Genomic DNA, 23,656 nt, shown 5'->3' with positions numbered 1-23,656 from the left:
TTCTATTTTTATAAAAAATACATTAGTTTGATCTCTATTTTTAGATTAAAATAATTGTAATGTATATGTAGTGTTTAAAACTTACAATGCATTAATATTTATTCTCTTTGCCACAAGTTTTCTTCTATTACTAGATTATACATTCTTTAAACATAACAAAAACTGTCTGTTGATTGTTGCTTTCATTAAGCAAGATAAAGTTCTTACTTTTTTTCTTTTTTTTTTTTTTTTTTTTTTTTTAGTTTTTTTTTTTACTTTTTTTCTTTTTAACTCACAAGAAGGAATACTACATTGGTAAAAATTAAAGTTTTCCAATTGCCCTACTGCTTTTGGAGCAAAACCACTCAACAAATACAATAAATTCAGGCAATAAATTGCTAGTGATTACATGGTTGGTATATCACTCAACCTAAGCATTACTTTATTTGGAATGGGCATATAGCCTGGGTGGCTCAGTGGTTTAGCACCTGTCTTCGGCCCATGCCCGGTATGATCCTAGAGTCCCGGGATCAAGTCCCACATTGGGCTCCCTACATGGAGCCTGCTCTTCCCTCTGCCTGTGTCTCTGCCTCTCTCTCTCTCTCTCCCTGTGTCTCTCATGAATAAATAAATAAAATCTCTTAAAAAAAAAAACAATGAAATGGGCATATAAACAGCTTGTATCCAATAGTCATATTTTTGTACATCAGTTTGAAAAAAATGGGCATACATTTTCTTAATTTTTTTTGGAATCTTATAAGTTGTGTCACTAACAAAATAGTGGTAAAGGGGAACTGAATATTTATCCATGTAAGACTAACATATATTGTTTTGTCAATGTTTTCCATGTGAGTTTACTTTAAAAGTTCTGTATTTCAGTCTAAGTTTGAAGCATATATGCTTGAATTATCTTGGTTTATATCCTTCTCTCCTACATTTACCAAGGATAAGTATAGACTAAGAATCGATAAAATACTTTACAGTGTAAGATAAGACATTTAAGACAATGCCCAGAACTTGAAACTTATGAATCAAACTGTATATTACTTACTTTCAGATTATAAATTTGTTTATCCAGGCTATTCCTAGAAACTGACATACCATTTCTTTGATTTCTAGACTACCCAAAGAATTTTAAATTAACCATTTGTTAGATCAATGATGAGGCATAATTAAAATTCCAGTAATATTAAGATACTGATTGATAAACATTTTAAATGATTATAACAAAATAAAACATTCTGGAAATAAATTACCAAATGATAATGCTAATACTCTTATTGACATGGTAAAATAATATTTTAGGAAATGTAGAATTCAGTGGAAAAAGTTCAGACTTTTATTCTGTTAGCAGCTATTTATTGGGCTTCTCTCGCCTGTTAATTTGTGTCTAGGAGGTGACGATATAGAAGTGAGCAATAAAAGAAGGCCAAAGTCTCATTTAGGGATAGACAACAAACACAGAAAAACTAAATACACAATTTATAGCTGGTGTGCTTACTGTGAGCCAGAAATTGACATCACATTATGGATATCAAATTTATAAATCCCAGCTTTTTTTTTTTTTTTTATGGATATCAAATCTATAAATCCTAGTTTTTCCCCCTAGGGTAATCATTATCCAATCATGATTGGAGAGAGGAATTAAAATACAAAAACAAACAAAAGCTTTGAGTAAAATCAGAATGAGCATGATGATAGACATCTACAGTGGTTGGAAATAAGGAAGTGTCACCAAAAGTTTGCAAGTAATATAAAATTTTGTGAAAGCTATGTCATTCAATATACATTTGAAGAATAGGTAGATTTTGAAAAAGTTAAAAGATGTATTAAATGAATATGTTACCAAATATATTAATACATTTATTCAGTAAATATAGAGAGAGCACTTATAGGCAACTCTCTGCACAAAAATACAAGCATGATCAGGTTGGATCTTAGACTCAATGACCTAACATTCAAGCAGGAGAAAACATAATATTGAAGAATGAGTAAATAAATGAATGAATGACTGATCTCTTTCCAGACATTTATATATCCTATGAAGAGCAAATGGCAGTATAATTGATGAAAGTTGGTAGTGTAGAGTATTGGTAGGCAGAAAAAGGCCACTCCATGGAGCTATAAATGTTAAGGTCTCAGCCATAGGGAAATCTGGGAGAAGGAATTTGGAAAGATGGAGCATCAAGAATGGAAATATTAAGATGGATATAAGCTTCACATGTTCAAAGAACAAGATTGCTACAGTGATTGAAACTTGGTAAAGATAAGGGCAGGAGTAAAATCTGACATCAAAGATGTGAGTACCTAATGGTGGAAGGACCTATGAACAATGCGTAGTAATTTAGATTGTTAAAATACCAAGTGGAATGTGAAATTCTAGGTAAAGAAGGGACATATTGTGACATATATTTTTAAAAAATAGCTGTAGAAAATATAGTTTATATATTTTATATGTGGGAAATATATTTGAAAGGAGGTAGAAAGAAGCTAGAGATCAGTTTGGTAATCAGATAATGGGAGATGATAGATAATATCTAACGTAGATGATTGTAGGTGGGACTAAGGTGTATATATACCAGTGACAAAACAAACTTACAAAGTTCAGGGAATCTTGTACTGTCCAGTTATAATATAATTTTAATTGAGGAATTAAGGCAAAACTAAGAGTTTTTATTTAATTTAGTAGAAATAGTAACTCTCAGAAGGCTTTTTGTTGTTATTGGTGTGGTGGTTCTATTTTATTTCCTCTTCTTCAATATAGTAACTCCTGATTTTTCAAAGAAAGTTATCGTGTGAAGCTTTATTAACTCTTGTTGAAATTAAATTCCATGAGGTCTGTGAAATTCTTTAGAAACCTCACTGCATGATTGCTATTTTCCCTAACTTGTTCTTAGTTTATACATGATTATCATCTTTTTTTGTTGTTGTTATTTCTCTTATTATCTTTATAAGAACTATTATCTTCTTACTTGAGCTACATGCCTATTATTTTATCCTTCCCCCTTCTAGTCCGCTCTCAATGTGCACATTGTCAGTCCTCTCTTAAAGATCACCATTTAGGAATTTGGAAACTCTCAGATTCCTGGACTTATAAAATTGAGTATATTAAGTATTGAGTCTATACTATGAGTCAGGTATGGGCTAAGATTAGAAATCCCATAATGAAATCTTTCATGGAGATTCGCATAAGAAACAGGATACATGCTTAGATATATAATTATATGTAATGTAATAAAAATAGTAATTTTGAGAAAATTAAAGATGCAGTTGACCATAATGTTGGGACACCTGATTAAAATTGCAAAGAGAGAAATAAAGGCTACGAAGAGTGGAATTAGGAATTCTTGGGGTGCCTGGGTGGCTAAGTTGATTAAGCATCTATCTGCCTTAGGCCCAGGTCCTGATTCCAGGGTGCTGGGATCAAGCCCTGCATTAGGCTTCTTCCACAGCAGAGAGTCTGCTTTTCACTCTCCTCTGCCCCTCCTCTTGCTTGTGCTCACTCTCACTCCTTTCTCTCTCAAATAAATATATATTTTTTAAAGGATTTTTGTTTATTTACTCATGAGAGACAACAGAAAGAGAGGCAGAGACACAGGCAGAGAGAGAAGCAGACTCCCTGCAGGAAGCCCCATGCAAGACTCAGTCCCAGGTCACCAGGATCATCACCTGAGCCAAAGGCATATGCTCAACCATTGAGCCACCCAGACACACCTCAAATAAATAAAATCTTTCAAAAACAAAAAAACAACAACAAAAAGAGATTCTTCCTGAAGAAAATGACATGTAGGTTGGGACACAAAGAACATAAAAGTTAAGCTACCAGGTTTTGAGCTTTAACTGTGATGTTGGAGGTACTTTTCAGTAGGAAAGGTTCATAAAAAAAAGAGAAGATTTCAGTGAATTCAATTTGGGACATGTGTTTTAGATACTTGTGAATTATTTAATTGCAGTTGTTTAGTAAGGTATATGACTCTAAGCCCTTAATTAGGTCAACAAAATGTAGAGGGTTGTGGAAGTAGTGGAGGATTCCCAGGGGATAAGTAGAATAATTGTAGAGTAGGATTTGACCCCTGAGAAACAGCATTTCAGAATAGTAAGAGGAGGAGGAATTACATGGGGAGAAGGTGAGAGAGAGTGAGGGAGAGAAGGAAAAAGAAAAGAGGACAGGACATGAGAAGGAAAGCCAAGAAAATGAGGCAACACTGAAAATGGTCAGGCAATTTGTTTAAAACAGGAGGGTGTAGTGTCACAGAAGCCAAATAAAGACTGTTTCAATGTAGGAGTGGTCAACAGTGTTAACTGACTGGGAGAACTCAAGACCAGAAAAATATCTTAAAAAAAAAAAAAAAAAAAAAAAAGATTTATTTATTTATTTATTTATTTATTTATTTATTTATTTATGAGAGACACAGAGAGAGAGAGAGAGAGAGAGGCAGAGACACAGGCAGAGGGAGAAGCAGGCTCCGTGTCGGGAGCCCGACTTGGGACTCGATCCCAGGTCTCCAGGATCACACACCCTGAGCCAATGGCAGGCGTTAAACCACTGAGCCACCCAGGGTTCCCCAGGAAAAATATCTTTGAGATTGAAAAAGGGCTTATTTTGGTGGACCACAGCAATTTCCAAGGACTATATGGAGCAGGCATTTTAAAGATGGCAATAGTTGGAGAATTAAGTGGAAGAGGAAAAGGAGAGATAATAATTGGATGTAATTTTTAAAAAGCAACTCTTCTTGTCTCATTTGATTCTCTTCCATGACCCTATGCTTTTCTAGACTATTTTACAAACCATAAAACAGGCAGCCCCATTTTCTCCATGCCCCCTCTCTTCTTTTGCACTTTCCTCCTCTTCCTGGAATACCTTTTTCTCACCTGTGAAGCAATCTCTTGTTTCTCCGAATAGAAATGGTTGTCCCCTAACTCTCTTTATCATACCTCAGCAAAACAATTTTGAAATACTAAGTAAGGGTTGTGGAAATATGGTGGTGAATTGGAAAGATTTTCTGAATTAAGCAGATTAATTCTGGTGTGTTTCAGTAACTTGATCTTCAATAATGGACAAATCAATGTACTTTTCTGCAGTCTGTTGTAAGTTGGGGATATAATAAACTTAGAGGGTCATAGGGAGTTACAAAAGAAATAATAAATTTAAAAGTCCTAGCAACTTTTGATACAAAGTATTTTCTCATTTAATGCTGGTTTTCTCCCTCATAAATTTTCTTAGCACTCTAGATGAAATTCCTTAGTCATTTATGAAGTAGTTAGTTTTCATCATAACAATTTAAGACTAGTAGGAATCTGAGAGGGGGACTTGACAAAACCAGATCAGCTCATTAGTTTCAAAAATCAAGTATGCTTAAATGCTGTGATTGAGCCATTTGGTCAAGTCACAGGAGTCAAAGAAGCACGTCATTCACCATCAATTGTAGGTACATAGTTTAGGATAATGTACATTTAACTAGCATTAGCTCAGTCAAGGGGTGGAATATGGAAATACAGAACACAGGCAGTCAAAACTTTGAAATCTATAGATCAGTCCTGAATGAGTTTTAAAGGCAGGACATTAGTCTCTTGTAGAAATACCCATAAGGCTCACACTGGTCTGGGAGGATTCTAGGCACATTATCCTAATACTTGTCACATTGTAGTGTAATGGCTTGGGTGGATCTTGCTTATGGTATTAAATATTATTTTTGTATCTCTAACTCCCAGCATATCTGTTTCAGAGTAGAAAACTGATTTCTGTTTTGTTGAATGGATAATTGAAGGGATACTTGGAAATTACCACTAAAGAATAGGTTTTGTTTTTATTTTGGGGAAAAGTTGGTAGGTAGAAATGAAATCCTTAATTTAGAGATAGCCAGTCCAAAGTCTGGAAGAGAAGCAAAACAATTAGCTCTAGAATAATGTATCTAGGACAGAATGATAGAAACTTGGTTCTGGTCAATACAGTGTTACTTTATTTTGCCAACTTAACTGAAACTTCTTTTAGAATGGATAGTAAGAGCATGAGATTTATTCTATTTAATTCCAGATAAATATGAAATCTAGGGAATAAATAAGTCTATATCTGAGGAGATCAGTGCCATCATTCATGTAGGAAGCGAGAGACGTCAGCTTAAAGTGTAATAACTGAGGTGTTGTGAGGGATTGATGCATATATAACTATTTCAAAATCAACTCAATTGCTGGTATTTCTCAATTAGTTTAAGGTATTTATGTGGGGTAACAGACTAACAAACCTCAAATCTCGGAGACCAAATCTTAGTGGCTTAAAATAACCAAGGTTATTTCTTGCTCATATTTCATCCCCATTTTGGATCAGTGTATATTTATCAGGGTTTTCCAGAGAAACAGCACCAATAGGGTTTAGATAGATAGATAGATAGATAGATAGATAGATAGATAGATGATAGATACATTTTTTTTTATAGGAATTGGATGACATGATTATGGAGACCGAGAAGTTTCATGATATGCTATCTGCAAGTTAGAGAACCAGGAAAGCTGCTGGTATAATTTAGTTTGAGTACAAAAGTCTGAGAATTGGGATGTTGTGGGGAGGGCAATGTAGAAGTCCTGATCTGAGTTCAGAAGCAGGATGGGCAGAAGACAGATATCCCAGCTCAAGCATAGAGTGAATTTGCCCTTCCTTCATCTTGTTGCTCCATGCATGCTGTCAGTGAATTGGACGATGCCCAGTGGGTTGGTAAGGGAGACCTTCTTTGCTGAGCCTACCAATTCAAATGTTAATCTCTTCTGGAAACCCCTTTGCACACACACCCAGAAATAATGTTTTACCAGCTACTGGGGTATCCTTTACCCCCATCAAGTTGACACCTAGAATTAACCATCACAGTCAGCAAATGCTTCTCTCTTCACAGTTATCCCTTAGGAATCCAGGCTAACTGAGCAGCCACTTATCTCAGATGTTGCCAATTTCTTTGACAGAGAGAAAGGAGCGCTGCAGGATCTTGCTAAATTCTCTGCCCAGAAGTGATATGTGTCACTTCTACTCATAATCCTTTGTACAGAAGTGGGCACATGGCTCTATTCAACCAGTGGAGACCACAAAGTGTGATTCAGACACATTCACAGGAGGGAAGTTGGGATATTGCAGTGAGCAGCATTAATGAATACAAAAGTATATTGTAAAATCCTGATCTGTTACATAGACTTGTTTTCAAGTTTCTTTTTTTGACCATGTTTGCTTGTTTAAATGTAAATAATTTCCATATAATATTAATAAACAACAGAAATAGACATTAATGGAATGAGACTTCAAGAAAAGTGACATATGTATACATCTCCATTTGGTCCTTAGTGTATTTCCTCCCAGGCAATGCTAGTACCATTCTTGGGAATGAACTGAGAAAGATGCTTTGGCTGCTATGCTCTGGAAGGATCTCATTGAGAGGAAGTCTAAAAAGAACAAGAAAAATCAGCAGTAATTTCTTATTTCACCAAACCCTTTATTTATCCTTCAGGAATCATCACTTTTTACATATGGCATTTTCCTGATTTTTACCTGTCATATTTTATATGTGTTTCTAATATTTTTTATTTCTATCTTAATTATATCGTATAATTTTAGTTGTGACATTATTAGTTTCTATGCTATCTAATATATGTATAATATGCTAACATAATATATTTATAACACACACACACACACACACACACACACACACACACAGATGCCAGATCTTAAGATTTAGATCTTTCTTCCATTCTTTCTCATTGTCGTGCCTAACGTCTAGGAAGTAGCTGTTTGGGCAAAATTACTTGTCCATATGGCCAAATACATATATTATCTCCACTTCTAACAGTATATCTCCTTACATATGTAATCTTTCTGAACTGTTGACTTAGAGCCATATTCTCACTATCCTTTTACATTCTGCTCTCAAAGAACAATATAACATATGTTGCTGTGTGTACTTCTTTGAAATTTGTAAAGAGAATTATCTGGACATTCCTAAAATATTCAGAAGTTTAAATACAATACTGAAAGAAGTAAATCCAGTGACATAAAAGATTGTAAGAGACCACATAAATTCTGAAAATGTTAAAATGCAGTTTATTACAAAAATTTCATAAGTCTAACTCCTATATCATATTAGTTTTCATGTATTTGCAAGACGCTTGAAATCCAACAATAAACATTAAAGATTTCCATCATCAATTTTTGATCAGCATACATTTAAGACATTATTTTGAAACACAGAACTTTAGGGTTCACACTGCTGTACTCTCATTCTCATATGTAATACTAACATTGGCCAATAGATGCCCTAAGAGATCTCTTAAACACAGGAACTCAAAGAATTAAAATCATGCATTTGAGAATCGGTACTTCTTATGCTTTATTTTCGTAGTTCAATTTTCATTACATTTGTAAAATGGTACAATATTTTTAGATCCTGGGGTCTTAAGATTACCACATTCCAAATTACCTGCACCAAACACTGATTATTAAAATAATAGAGGAAAGAAAAAGAAACTTTTCCAGAATTACTTTCAAAACTAACAGTGAAGGTACATCTGATCCACTTAGATTAATGATTTCTAATTTCAATAAATACAGTCGGCAGTATAGTGTGTAACTATAACTCTCAGGTTAATTTAATCATAGAAGATTAGGGTGAGTTGTAAAGCATTTGCTCAAATGAATTAGCTGATACATTTGGATTTTTCAGATTTTACTATGATATCTATTATTTTCTACAACATAGCTATTAGCAGATTGTGCATTGAGTGTATTAATGGAAGGTATTTTGATTATAGTTCCCTACAACTACATCCAGATATTTTTAACACTGAAGTTTATTCATAAGAAAAAATTTACTTAGATTTTTTTATTATATAAATCTGGGAAAATAGAACTCTGTTGTTTTTCTCTCTACCTTTAGTTAATGTAAAAAAATTATTCCCAGATTTTTTTTCCTCTTAATCCAATTATTTTCATCTAGGCTTATGTCCATATCTGCCATCTTCCTAATGAGGCTATCACAAAATGTATAGACAAGTGCCAATATAAAAAACAATTTTTAGTTTATTCAATTACATTTACTTTAAAAGTATTTTCTTAAAAAAATACATGTATTTTCTTATTCTTCCTCCCTTTTATAGAGCAACACATTTTGACCCCATCCCTATGAGCTTGCGATTTCAGTAAAGGACATATTGGTAGATGACAGTTCTCAAAGAAAAGTTATTCCCGTTGTTTTCAGAGTAGGACAGAAAAAAGTAACTATTCTTTACCAAGCCAAAACAAGAAAAGCAAAATATAGCTCTGGGGGAAATTCATAGTAGTATCACTTGGAAGTCAGAGAGTATGTCTAAAAAGAGCTATTAGATGAGGAATATAAAAATACATGAAAACTCAAAAACTAGAGTAGAAAACATAAAGATGAGTCTGGTAAATCTATTATTTTTCATTTACCTTGATATGCTTATATAAGGAGGCAACTTTATTTTTTCCCTTCAATTTAGAAGATAAAACTTATCCAAGTTGAGGATCCATGTTTATCATAAGAGAAATATTAGGTTTACAGGTCTTTCTACACTTGGCAGCCATAGTACAAACCACTCATTGTAACCTACAGTGGTCCTTTGAATAGCCCAGTAGTACTTAGTTCTGAATTCGAACTCAGAATTTTCTATCACCCAAATTATTAATGATAATTATTGATAATCACCCCAGATTATTGATGACAATGAACAGATCTATTCCTTAAAATCCAACCTGATTGCTCTGTTAAATGCTGCAGATTTTAGCTTCGAGTTAGGCAGCACTTCTTGGAAAATGTTCTATTCTTTCTCTATTTAACATTACCTCAATACAGATTAACATCAACCAGTTTTTTGAACCTAAATTTTATTCATATTATACATTTGCCAAGGTTCCTGTGGAACTTGAAGACCAATTTACATAGTGGAAATTAAAGAATTCAGATATGCATTGATGTGAGACTTTGAGGTATAGAAAAAAGAGTTATATCCAAGTTTTAGCATGGTGTCTCTGGAAAGGGACTTTAATCCTTTATGAAATGTATCATTTTAATGGTACGTTCATGATTAAAAAATACGAATAGTCTTAGTGTGTCTTCCTGTGTGTTAAAGGAAATATTAATAAGAAAAGAACTAACTTTCATAGTACTCATCAATAAAAGTAACATTCTCTTATGTGAAAACAACACAATGCCTGCACTACAATACACAATGAAGACAAAAAAATAAACATCATCTGAATTTGCAACATATATTGAAATTCTTAAAAATTAAGCTAATATAATCTCATGAAAGCTACACAGTTGATTGCAAATACCACTTAGTTCAAAAATGTCTGTGTGTGGGTGTGAACTTAATAGAATCTTTCAGTCTGTAACTTTATATATTAGAATTGAGGTTTTGATTCTTCTATCTTAAAGCTACAAACAATATATTTGAAAATCTTCAGTGCATTTCTCCCTCCAGATGCACATAAAGTGCATTTAAGATTGAATTTCTGCATTAGCCAAGAAATTTAGATATAAACACAATGTATCAATACTACAGTAATACAATACTGTATTTGTTTATTTGTTTTTAAAGATTTTATTTATTTATTCATGAGAGACACAGCTAGAGAGAGAGAAGCAGAGACAAAGGCAGAGGGAGAAGCAGGCTCCCTGCCGGGAGCCCGACATGGGACTTGATCCTGGGTCTCCAGCATCACGCCCTGGGCTGAAGGCAGCGCTAAACCGCTAAGCACTGGGGCTGCCCTACAATATTGTATTTAAATATCTTATAACACATCAGATATACCACTAATAAACCCTTTATTATTAGAATGCTAAAATAAAAGGTAGGGAGAGAAAGGTCATAAAAGAGTAAAGCTTAGAAGGAAGTAAAGGAAGGAAGTAGTGGAAGTAGGAAGAAAAACAATAGTAGATATAAGGGAAGAAAAATATATTTTCAAGTATCAAATATTCTAATAATGTTGCAAAACACTATATATCTGGCATTTGGAATTGCCATTAAAAAGCTAAAAACTAAGCCTATATTAAATTTCAGGAATTATTTTTTAAAGAACCAATTGTTAAGTGTAGCTTTCGCACTTTAAAAACACTCTGTGCATATAATGCAGGAGAGAGTACAATCATATGGAAGCTCACATTGCAAGAGAGCTGAAATGTCTAAGATAGATACATTTTGTGTTCATGTTGTAATTTTATGGCTCTTTTTAATTAAGGAAGGCTTGGTCATTTGTGGTTCAGATTTTTTTTCCTGGCCTTGCTTTACTTTGATCCCTCAAAATTAAGAGTGAAAATTACTTAGCATAAAGTAGTGAATATTGGCTTTTCAAAATAAGGATTTTCTTAATTCACAGCAAACCTTCGTATAATTGATTCAAAAAGAGAAATTAGCAAAGCACACGCTATTATTATCTTTAGAGTATTTATATTACTAATGTACTACAAATACATTAGAATAATTATAATTTGAGAAGGAGCTTGTAAAATTTGATGACGCTACAGGAGTCCAAAAATAGAGAACCAAAAAGCAATATGATTAAAAGGTAAATCTTTCACACAAGTATAAATACACACTCACAAGCAACAACACAATGAGCTTCATAATTTCTGTGTATTACATTTTAATATGTTCATGTAAATTACCTAAATTAAAATCCGGGAGTACATGTTGGTCATTCAGCTCTAAAGATATTTTCCTTGTTCATGTTGACTTAATATTTTAGTCATCTTTCCCGTTACGATTTACAACTAAAAATCTATCTAATGACTTTTTGCATGCATTACATTTTATTGTTGCTTTACAATTACTTCAAATATCCTGAACAGTAATTATATGTATGGCTATATATAAGGATATTATAATATTGCTTATATAAAAATAAATGACTACTTTAACAGACCCAATCAGTCCTCTCTTAATCTCACCCTGGGCAGGTAAAATTTATTTTTTTGACTTCTCTTAACCTCATCCTTTGTCCTAGTCACTCATCTCCTTTGCACACCTCCCAAACTAATTACCCTAAGGTACCATTTTCACAGTCTTTGTACCCAGATGCCAATTTATCCCACCTAAGGGGAAAGTTCTTAAGAACTTAAATTCTATCACAATATCATTATAATATAGAAATTTATGAAGTTTTAAAGTTGTACTGTAGAATCATAGAATGACTGATCTGTAAGGAACTTTAGAGATAATTTAGTATAATAAAATCCTCAAATTTTACAAATGATGAGTGTGATGTAGGAGTTTAAATAACTTGATCTTGGTCACACAGCTAATTTAGGACAGAATAAAACCTAGAATGTCTTAGGAGGGTGCAGTCCTCCTAGTTCTTTCTTTCTTTCTTTCTTTCTTTCTTTCTTTCTTTCTTTCTTTCTTTCTTTCTTTCTTCTTTCTTTCTTTCTTTCTTCTTTCTTCTTTCTTTCTCTTTCTTTCTTTCTTTCTTTCTTCTTTCTTTCTTTCTTTTCTCTTTATTTTCTTCTCTTTCTCTCTACACAGTGAGAAAATGGTTTCTTTTTTTTTTTTTTTTTAATTTTTGAAGCATATTTGTTTTCCAGTTTTATCCCCCTAGGCTTTTGAATAATATTATGCCTGCCTAAATTTAATTCATAGCCCCAAACAAGATGATCACTGAAGTGAACTGAAAAACAGTTTCTATTAAACAGTCTGTGACACAGGCTTTGGTGGAATTTCATAAGAATTTTTATAATATACTCTGTATATTTTCACAGTGAACTTTTAAGTCTTCTCTGCCATTTTGGCATGTTGGCATGAAGCAGACCAAATATGCCATGTGACATTTCTAAAAGAAGCATAACATGTGTGCTTTGATCAGCCTGAGTACAGGATATTCAGTTGGCTTCATTGTAATTATAATTGTAGAATGCCCATCTGCCCCTAAATGTCATCTTTTATGCCCTACTGTGGTTTCTGAAACCATTATTTGATTACTTTGGGAACTGAAGCACTTTTGGAATATGTATGTGTATGTGTGTGTGAGTATATGTATGTAATGAGCAGTGCAAGAAGGCATTGCACTAGTCATTTATATATTTATATAAAATCAATAGCTGTCAAAGGAAAATAAAATGTTGCAGATTACCTGAAATGCAAGCATTACAGTCTAGATGTGTTGGGGGATCTTCCCAGGGAACTGAATATTTAGGAAAGGAACTGAACAAATACTTTAATAAAGCTGGAAAGGAAAGTTTATGTGGATGCAAAGGAAGAAAAAGAAGTTCTCTCAGAAGCAAAATTACCATTTTTTCCCTCAATTATGCTAACTAACTTTCGAGAAAGGATTTGGATATATATGTCCACAAAATAGATGTGCATCCTCGAATGATTTATTAAATATTGCAGAAAATCAAATTTATTATGTTTCTTGATAGGAATATACACAAGTGTGCTAATTTCATCAAAGTCCCTGAAAACACTCATGAGTGGATTCAGTACAGAATTATAGTCGACTCTGGGAATATCAGGACATAGTATTTTGATGGACAACAATGTATGGGATGCTATGAAGTTTCCTGAATAAATCACTTTATGAAAACATTTTTATACAACTTAAGAAAACCCGGGCTTAATTTTTAGCTGCTCATTTGTTCGTACAAGGAAGTCCCGATGGCTGTAGGTGGGACAGTGGGCAGGATGTGATAATGACCTTTCTAGATGATTGATCCCTTCAGTTCACTAAGCATTTGTTTACAAGTTTGGGCCGTCAGGGGTGTGGCTTGTAGACCCCCCCCCCACCCCGCCTCTGGCTGTCGAAGCCCCTGGAGCCTCACCGAGCCTGGAGCCTCACAGACACAGAGGGGATGGCTGCAGCCCACCAAAGGCTTCCAGCAGACCCCATCTTCCATAGAGCTATTGATATATTAGCCGTAATAAATATTGCAAAACCTTCAGGGTTTTGGCAGTGGAAGCTGAAGCTGAGAACTTTCACTTTTTTTTTTTCCCTTATTAAATGCTTTTTTTTTTTTTCTTTTTTAACCCTGGAATCTCCCAAGTTCACATAGCTTGACGGTGTGTATCTAAATCCTAAGAATGAAGGGGGAAGATGCTGCAGACTTGTGAGATCTCCTGTAGAGCACTCACATGAAAGAAAAAAACAAAAAACAAAACAAAACAAAAAAAAGCAAAAGCAAAAAGAAAAAGCAAATCTTCCGTTTACGAATGCGGCTGAGCGCCGCCCGCTTTCGCGTTTGCTCCGGGCGCCCGGGCGGTCCCTGCCTCCAGGACAAGGTGGAGCTGCTGCAGCGACTCCCTGCAGCCGCCCCGGGAGCGGGAAAGTTTGTCCCGAAGCCCAGGGGCAGCGGGGGTGCCCTCGGGGGCTCCCCCGCCCTCTGCGGCCGCGGCCCGGGCCCAGGCAGCGGCTCGGGCCGCCCAGGAGCGCCGGCGCCCCAGGGCTGCGGGGCGAGCATCGCAGGCCCGCGCGGGTCTCGCCTCCTCCCCCGCCGCCCAGCGCCGGAGCGGCAGCCCAGGCCCCGCCCCCTCGCCCGGCCCCGCCCCCAGCCGGTATGCAAAGCAGCCACGTCAGAGGGCGGGGGCGGGGCCTCCGCGTTGAGTGGCAGCCGCGGCGGCCGTGGGAGGAGGCGCGCGAACCAGCCGGGTCCAGCGACGGAGACACGCGGGCGGCGAGAGGAGCTGTCCGCGCGCTGCGGGTGCTGAACCGGGGCCGCGGCCGCCGGGCCCCTCCAGGCGACGCCCTCCCCGCCCCGCCCTGCCCCGCGGACCCGCCGCCCCGCCGGGACCGCAGCAACTTGACAAAGGAGTGTGGACCGGGGCGCGGGGGCCAGTCCCCTGTGAGCCACCGGGGCGCCCGTTCAAGCGTGACTTTGGAGATTCCTGTAGTTTTAGACCAAACTCTTCTCCTCTTTACCCAGCTGAGACCATCTTTTAACGTTTTTTGGGTTGTTGTTTTGCTTTTTGCTTTTTTTTTTTTTTTTAAAAAAAAACTATTATTATTATTGTGATCTATAGATCCCCACCGTGTAGGAATCTTTCTGGGAGACTTTTTATTTTTATTTTTTTGACTCTTACAATAAGGTAAGACAAATACCATTGCTGTGAATTATTACAAATGGGGGAGGAATTGCAGAGTGCCTTACGAAATTTTGAAAGCAAGTTAGGCTTTTTGTAATCCGAAACAGGACTTTTGGCAATGATTGCAGGGGTTATTTAAATAATTATTACTATTATTATCATTGCAGGAATATCAGTTGGTGATTAAGCACGGAATTCTAGAGGGGAAGTTGAGGGTTTTGTGTGTGTGTGTGTGTGTGTGTGTGTTTTTTTTTTTTTTTTGTGAAGTTAATGTCATCAGGTTATATTCTGCTTTTTAAATGCAAATATTTGTGGAGCAGCACTTCTAGCGTGGCTCAAGAAACAGGAACCGTTCAATGCAAGCCCCCAAAATATGTTAGCAAATTACATGAAATGAGCCAGCCAACAAGTTGTTTAAGACAAATGCAGTGTTAAAAAAAAAGATATCGGAGTGGACTAATGTCTGATTAATCAGTATTACCTCTGATGTCTATAGCATAGACTGCAAAGTGCAGAGCTCTCTTAACGTTTTTGGAGGGGAGGTGGTCAGGATAAGAGCGTTTATACCATGTTGGGTTCGTTTAGACGTGTTGTTTTGCAGTAGATCCAAATACAACTTGTGAAACTCAGTCTCTGAGAATTCTACGCCCCAAGGTCATGTGTATTTCCAAGTTGGGGGCTGTTTGTTCTGCTGTTGACTAGTAAATGTGACCCCCCCCCACCCCCTCAGGTTAGAGGTGGATGTAAATGGGAAGCTCCGATTTAATAATACAGTATTGGCTTGTATTATAGTCGCTACTGCTGTTGGTAATTGAATGGAACTGGGAAGCGTGGGCTGAGAAAATGTCTCGCTATTTCAGCAATGTTTAACCTCTTGCATGTTTAACAGAGAGCTTTTCTCTACTTAGGAGATTTGCTTTTGAAGCTGTGCTCCTTTTGTCAACTGGCAGTGTGTTTTGAGTGTGTATGAAGAAAGAATTCAGTACAGAGAGCCACTGAACAGTACTTCTCATAGTGAACAAGTATCAAATGCTAGAAGTTAACTGGTGCTCTGTGTATTTCTTACTGCTATTCATGACTTTGGCAGGCATGCATGATGTTTGATACACAGAATTGTGATTTTTCATCTATGTCGTTTTGTGGCACCAGGTTAAGGATAAATGAGAGTTGGGGAATATAGAGGGGAAGGTTTGCATTCCAGGGAAAGAGTTCGGGTTGCAACTAGACATCCTATCTTAATAGGAACATGTGAACTGTAAGCTGTTTCAGACTTACTAAGTATCATTCAACAGTCTAGGGCTATGTTTTTCAGCAACTAAAGAGCACACTAAGTTAAGTTTATATATTTGCATGTTTTTAGTTATAAAAATTTCTGCTCCAGTTGCATTACACTTGCAAGTGTGAACTTTAGCTTTAGAGTTTATGATTTAAAATAATTCCTCTGTGTAGAGCTTTTTCATTTTATCTACAGCATAGTCCTACGTGTGAGTGTGATTGTTCCAAGAAATGGATATTACTGCAAACACTAGAGGTAAAATGTAAATCCCCTTAGGTTGTTCCCATATTTTACCCTGAGTGCAGATTGTAGGATTTCTGTCAGTCATGTGGTCGTATATTAAACATTGATACACATTTTTAAAAGGGAACAGGTAGAGAAGTGAAGGAGGAAGTATGGAACACTGGGACATGAAACATTTACCAAACAGCCTCCTTTACATTAATATAGAATAATGATTTTTTTATACACTTTGAAATTTTCTTTTTAAAACTAATCATACGGGTATAAACACTCATACTATGGAATTTCAAACAGGACTATGGCTTCTTTTAGTTTCAGTTTTCTTTTCTTTACTGAAACATCAATATATATTTTAATTTTATAACTTACTGGAAAGCAATAATAGAAATAAACACTATACTCACCTAAATGTATTTCAGTATCTGATTGACTTCTTTCTGCATAAAGTTTTCCAAGATGTATGTCTTTGTTTGAGTATAAGCAGTTCCCCTGAACTACTAGTATCTGGAATTCTTTCAAATTAAGTTTAGTGTTGTCACAATGAGATGTTAAACACTAAAATCAAAATATGCTATTGGCAGTCATTAAACTTGTAAGGTAGATTCAATGAAATTGCAAATTTAAAATATTAGAGGCATCTTTCCTGATTTTTTTACATATTTCACTTTTATATCTTAGTTCTGAGGCAAGGTAAAATTAGATGACCATGATAAGCCCGAATTTAGCACTTGGGGATGCTATCTGGATGCAGAATGCAACTCTTACTGTAATCAAATAAAATCGCCAACTTTGAAGACACCTATTGAAGATATTCAAATGTGGTGACCCTTCATAAATTCTTTGCTGCACAAAAAAAAAAATGACCATATTTTGGAGTTACAACTTGTCCATGTGAAATTCAAAGGAATATTCAAAACCACAACAATAGATAGCCTGCTAAAGCATGAATTCATTTCATGGCATAGATACTAAAGTAAATGCAGCACTTTTTACTTCAAGATGATGAAGTTTTACCACTTGTATAGAAAAATTATTGAAACAATTTCATTGCACGTCACATGACATACTCAAGTTGTCTTTCTTAATTGCATCTCAGTTTCTTTTTTTTTTTTTTTTTTGACATCTCAGTTTCTTAAAGGACATTGATCTCAAAATTTCAAAAATGGTGTTGCTAGATAGATGTCTTTTTTTCTTATAGATAAGATGAATAACTGCATGCTTGGTGATATCTAAGATAAAGATGAAACAGTTGGGCTTTCTATTATCAAGGCCATACATTGCTTTTTTAAAAATTCATTTACTAATATGTACAATAGAAAATTAAAGAAATTAATAATAAACTTGAAGTATGCTAAAAAGTTTTAGTGAATGACTTGTTAAAGGTAACTTAAAATTCTACTTAAGAGATAATGTAAGTAAATTGAGAATTTTCTTTGGATAATGGCCATTTTTTTTTAAAGATTTTATTTATTCATTAGAGACAGAGAGAGAAAAAGAGAGAGAGAGAGGGAGAGAGAGAGAGAGAGGCAGACATAGGCAGAGGGAGAAGCGGGCTCCATGCAGGAACCTGTTGTGGGACTCGATTCCAGGACTTCAGGATCACACCCTGGGCCAAAGGCAGGCGTTAAACCACTGAGACACCCAGGGATCCCCATTTTTCATGTTTAATCCTCATTTATTAAAGAGACCAACCAAAACACCTTCAATAATATCTTTCAATTAGTTCTGCCCCAAATTCCACAATGACTCTAATATTTTTATAACTTAATATATTATGAAGTTCTAAAGACTCTTATGAATAGATCAGAAAAAGTATTTCCTGTTATTAACATTACCATAACAGCCATGTGACCAATTATCTTACCAAACAGACTTAATCACCTTCTGCTTCAACACCTTCTATGTCCTTTGGGCATAGTTAAGTCTAGTTAAGGTGAACTGTAGGGTCCCTTGTGGAAAATCCTAATTTTCCCATTAAATTGATCACCCTACCATACAACAAAACAATTGGTCCCTTTGTGCTTTAATCACTAAGTTATTGAGGAAGTTAATATTATTATAATAGATAAGATAGCGTTTTTAATAAATTCAGAATTCCAATGAGTCTTGATATTTTTTTTAAAGAGAAAGAATTAAACAGTAGTTTCAGTATATGATCTAAGGAATGTGTATGTGTGTACATCGTGTGTGTGTGTGTATACACATACATATTTCTCGGTAAATTATACTCTACCATAAACATGCAATGAGAATGATCTTGAACATGCAAATTCAACATGCTACTTAATACAAAACTAATTTACATAACAAGCTGTAATACAATACGTAATTTTTAATGACAAATGTGTTTTTTTGTTATTCTTAGTTTAATTTAGGTTGTTATGCTTTAGCACACACCAATTTTTTGCCATGAAAATGTCATTCATAAGCTCTCATGCTGTGATTGGCAAGGGAAGGGACAATTGGAAATGAAAATTTGTCAAGAATGGATGTGTACATAATGAAGAGTTTATGGCACCACACTGATTCTGAAAAAATGAGTGCTGGTAAAGGATTTGAAAGTTTCTATCTCTAAAAGAGATATATCAGGTTTATTTCCTATACATCTTTGTGTAATAAGCCATGCACTTCTAAGGAATAGAGCCTGGATATCCCTATACCTAAGATGTTTTTATTCTTTGTATATCAGTGTTTTCATGCATAGATGTGGTAAAATGTGGGAAGAGGATCAGCCTTAACTCTGAACTTTCTTGCTTTAAAACTAAGTAATTAATATTAATTTAATGTGGCTTTTGGTATCAAATTATGTAAATCTCTAAAGCAAAGTAGTTGCTTAGTGAGTTCATTTGCATGTCAATACAGAGAATATTATTCCAACTCATAACTGGTTCATGGCACTGCTAGCAATTTTAAAACACAATGCAAAAGATTTGAAAATACTTTTCTTGTTCAGTTTTATTTAAATATATCCATTGTAATTGACAGTCAAGGGAAACTTACTTTAGTGATATATATATATCTTTTTCTGTATAAGTAGCACTAAGGTAGCAATTAAAACATACACATACAATAGCAATTAAAACATACAAGCCTGAACTATGTTCCACAAAGATGGTGATGAAATGGAAATAATTTGCCTTTCATGATTGGGCCACTTCCACTTAGATAGTGTTCTATGACCACCAAGATGTTATTTTTTCTAATTTCTAAAACCCTCAAATATTTTTACTAACATGAAGTGGCAAATGTCCCCATGTACTCTGTAGATATGTGCCCCCTTTTCTCAAAGCTACAGTAATTGCTGTGATCCTGACATCAACCAGACTCTGAACTGCCTCCTCTAGGATTAAGGAGGGGAGGTCCCATTCATCTTTCCAAAGAAAGAAGGAAGGTGATTTGCTACTAAACACATTTGCTGTCTCACTGTAAATTACCTATTGATATTTGAGCATAAGGTCTTTGATCCTGGATTTACTTAAACAAGAAGAAGACAGAAGGAGATACCATTCAAAGTGTTATATACATACATATTTTACTCCTATTAGGCCATTTTATTTACATTAAGTCTAACATTTGTATAACTGAAAAAAATCATTATTTTCATTTTAGATATGAGAAAGTTGACCCTCAGATCAAAGTTATACACCTCTCTAGAGTGTGGCCACACCACTAGGAATAGGTGGATTAGGCAATCATACCCAACTCACCCCTCTTGTAGCTACACTGTGCACTTCCAGCAACTCTATTTAGATCAGGTTTTCAACTGGATGTGTCTTATTTAAAGCTACCCATTTTCTGTTAGACTTTCTCTACTCTATGTGAATGCCTCCTTTACCTTCTTTCCCCAAGTCTTTCCTTTAATTATTAAATTATGTGGAAATAATTTCATGACATTTATTCCTTAGTATATACACTCTAGAGTGCACAATACCAAAGGTTTTAAGAAGTTTTTCCTTTGTATTTAACATTAGAAGTATGCTACATTATTCCATCTCGTAGACCATTAATAACAGTAGGAACAGACAATATTTCCCTTTCTATGTTAAATAGCATAAGAACAGTAGAAGAGTTATTGTGTCCTAAGAGTTCTAGGTTTCTCCTCACTCCCACAAAAACATCCTACTGAATATCAAATACAAATACATCTTGAACTTCAGCCCACTTCAAGCAATTGCCACTTGTGTTATCAACCATTAGTCCCATTTAAATCTTCAGACTAGTTAGCTACTAATATTTCAAATGATCTGTGAGATGAAATAAGGCCATCAAAATAAAGTGAGTAGTTTTGAAGCACAGTACAGAAAGAGGTAGTCTAAGTGGTCTCTTGAACACTTAGGAAACAGTAAATGCTTCATTTATTGTTTTTTATTCTGTTTGAGGCCTGAAGGGAAATACTGACCACTAGCTGATGCTCTTTGTTTTCAATGCTCTTTGTTTTCGTGTAGAATTAAGCTCACTGAGTAGGAGAGGAGGTGAGTACTGTTGGCAGTAATTATAAAACAGTTCCCAGGTGAACCCCAGAGTTGCATCAGATTCCCCAATGAATCCTCATTATCCAAGTTTTGAGTTGTCCTTATTAAATGGATCCCAAAGGAGATAGAAAAGTTTGATTTATAGAGGAAGTTAACTTAAAAGTGAAAGATTATAGGGCTCTTATTAAGTACTTTACATATTGGTTAGCAGTATCAGTGTTTTACTTTTAAAATGATGCCTGGTATACAAGTTTTTAATCGTGAAATTTCTGCACCATTTTTTATACCATTCATTTGACTCACTGTTCCTCATGCTCTGTGGAGCCCTACAGGAAGTCCATTCACTCCCACAGCTACAATTATTCTCTCTTCACAGATATCTTCCGAATATACAAGCGCTGGCCCAGATTTGAACTCTATTAATGTATTTACAAAGGTCTGATGGACATTTTAATTCTGATTTCATGGTGACAGCACAAATGCCATGGACTCATCACCTCATCCCTAATATGGTCCCATGATCCCCCATCCTCATTTTTCGCCTGCCAGTTAATGACACACTTTTCTATTGACCGCAGTCTGAAAATTTCAGAGGTGTTTTGAACTTACATCATTCTTACCATACTATATGCAGTGAGTCCCCAAGTTCTAACATTCTTCCCTTTGTAATATAGATTTATCTATTTCCCTATTTTTGTGCCCCCATCTTATCACTTTTACCTTGACCCACACTCTCCCATCTCAATCAGAATTATTTTGACACTTTCTACAGTGATCTCCTTGATTCTTGTTTCTTCCTGCAGTGATAATTAATGATACTTATAGCAAGTAAACATTTTGGTAATTCATACTATGCCATGTAATATCTTAAGTATTTATAAGCGTTATCATATTCTATATGCATAGCACCCTATGAGGTAGATAGTGAAATATCAAAGCTTAAGGAGTTATGTCGCCCACAGAGTTGGGACTCAGATCAAGCTCTGTCTGAAACCAGCTGCATGATCATCATCATTATGTTCTGCTGATACAGACTTCGTACCTCTTCTAGATTCCTCTCAGTTAAAATAAGCTTTTAAATGTCACTGTGTCCTTCAGAAATCATCAGTGGATCTCTAATTTTTACTATATTAAGTTGAAATTCTCTACTAGTTCTTGTTTTTGGTTCTGTAGCCTACAAGTAATCAATCTGATTTTCAGTTTTCTCGTGTGTGCAATGCACTTATGTAAAAAGAGAGATGGATCAAAATATGAAGTATGATTTCTTCCCTCAATACAAAATCAGTGCCCTGTCTGGACTGTTGCGTTTTCAAGAATCTCCACTTGCATCTCACTCTTCAATTTCTAGACAAGTTTTTTCATAATAGAAGAGCACATTGTGCTCATATGTGCTTTTCACGGGCTCTTGTTTTTGTTGCAATTATTATTTTTTAAAGATTTTATTTATTTATTCATGATTGACGCAGAGAGAGACAGAGAGAGAGAGGCAGAGACACAGGCAGAGGGAGAAGCCCCTCCCATACAGGGAGCATGACGTGGGGCTCGATTCTGAGTCTCCAGGATCACAGCCTGGGCTGAAGGTGGAGTCAAAACAGCTGGGCCACCCGGCTGCCCAACAATTATTTTTTATTACATTAATTAACCCACTTACTATACGCTAGCGATGTTTCAAATGGTAGAACTTCTACTGATATTTTAACTGCTTCAGTCTTCTGATGGCCGACTTTACTGTGATGGCCGTAGTGGTGCAGGTCCAGATCCCCTGGCTGTGGTTTTCATGCAGGAGCCTCAATGCCAGATGCCCACAGCTCATCTTTTCATCTGGTTTTGCCACAGAAGAAGCGAGTGTACTTAGTGTGCTGGCTTATTTCAGTCTGCTTCACCATTTTCCTGAGGGAGGCACCATCAGCAGTCTTGTATTTACCCGTGATTCTGATCTTCTTGGTGCATTTAGCCATGTTGCCGCAAACTAGGTCCAAGCCCAGAGAGCTTGTTGCAATTAATGTCATGTCAGTGTCACCAAGATGTGTATTTTTTTTCACATGTATGTATGTGTTCTCTACTACTGTATAAAAATTACCATAACCTCAGTAATTTAAACATTTATTATCTCACAGTTTCCATGAGTCACAAGTCTGGGTCCAGACTAGTTGGGTCCTCTGCTCAGAATCTCATATCAAGATTTTAGCCAGGACTGGGCTCTTACTTGAGGCCCAGGCTCCTTCCCCAAGGTCACTGGCTGTTAATATTTTTTTCTCTTTTTCTTTTACTTTTCTTTGTTTGTGTGTGTCCTCAAGGCCAGATAAGAATTTGGCTGACTCCTTCAGTTTTTGACCTATAGACCTGCTTTACAGGGCTCACCTTATTAGGTCAGGTCCAGCTAGAGTAATCTCCTTACTTACTTATGTCAACTGATTTGGAACCTTAATTAAGTTTTAAAAATCTCTCCTCTTTTCCATAATGTAAGGACACTGTATCACCTTTGTCCTATTCTGTTGGTCAAAAGTGAGTTAAAGGTTCTGGCTCCCCGTAAGGTGAGGTGATTATACAAGAGTGTGGGTCACTGGGATTCATGTAGGAGTTCTGCTTCCCATACCTGTCTCAAGTTCTGCTTGAA

At 35.7% G+C, this 23,656-nt stretch overlaps 1 protein-coding gene and 1 pseudogene across 2 annotated transcripts in view; one reads left to right on the top strand and one right to left on the bottom strand.

The window, feature by feature from the left end:
• The first annotated feature begins 14,593 nt into the window (after positions 1–14,593).
• The window catches only part of FSTL5 (follistatin like 5), a 685,094-nt gene continuing 676,031 nt past the window's right edge, over positions 14,594–23,656 (top strand). Inside the window, exon 1 of one of the 2 annotated variants that reach the window (XM_026008082.2) lies at positions 14,594–15,051. The gene's annotated coding sequence lies outside the window, so the exon portion shown is untranslated. The remainder of the gene's footprint in view (positions 15,052–23,656) is intronic. The other variant, XM_026008081.2, reaches the window with a different exon arrangement.
• LOC140594345 (large ribosomal subunit protein eL43-like) lies at positions 22,724–22,997 on the bottom strand (annotated as a pseudogene).

This window comes from Vulpes vulpes, chromosome 10 (assembly GCF_048418805.1).
Source record: "Vulpes vulpes isolate BD-2025 chromosome 10, VulVul3, whole genome shotgun sequence".
NCBI lineage: Eukaryota > Metazoa > Chordata > Mammalia > Carnivora > Canidae > Vulpes > Vulpes vulpes.
Note: the sequence above shows the minus strand (reverse complement) of the source record. Positions and strands in the feature narration are given on the sequence as shown.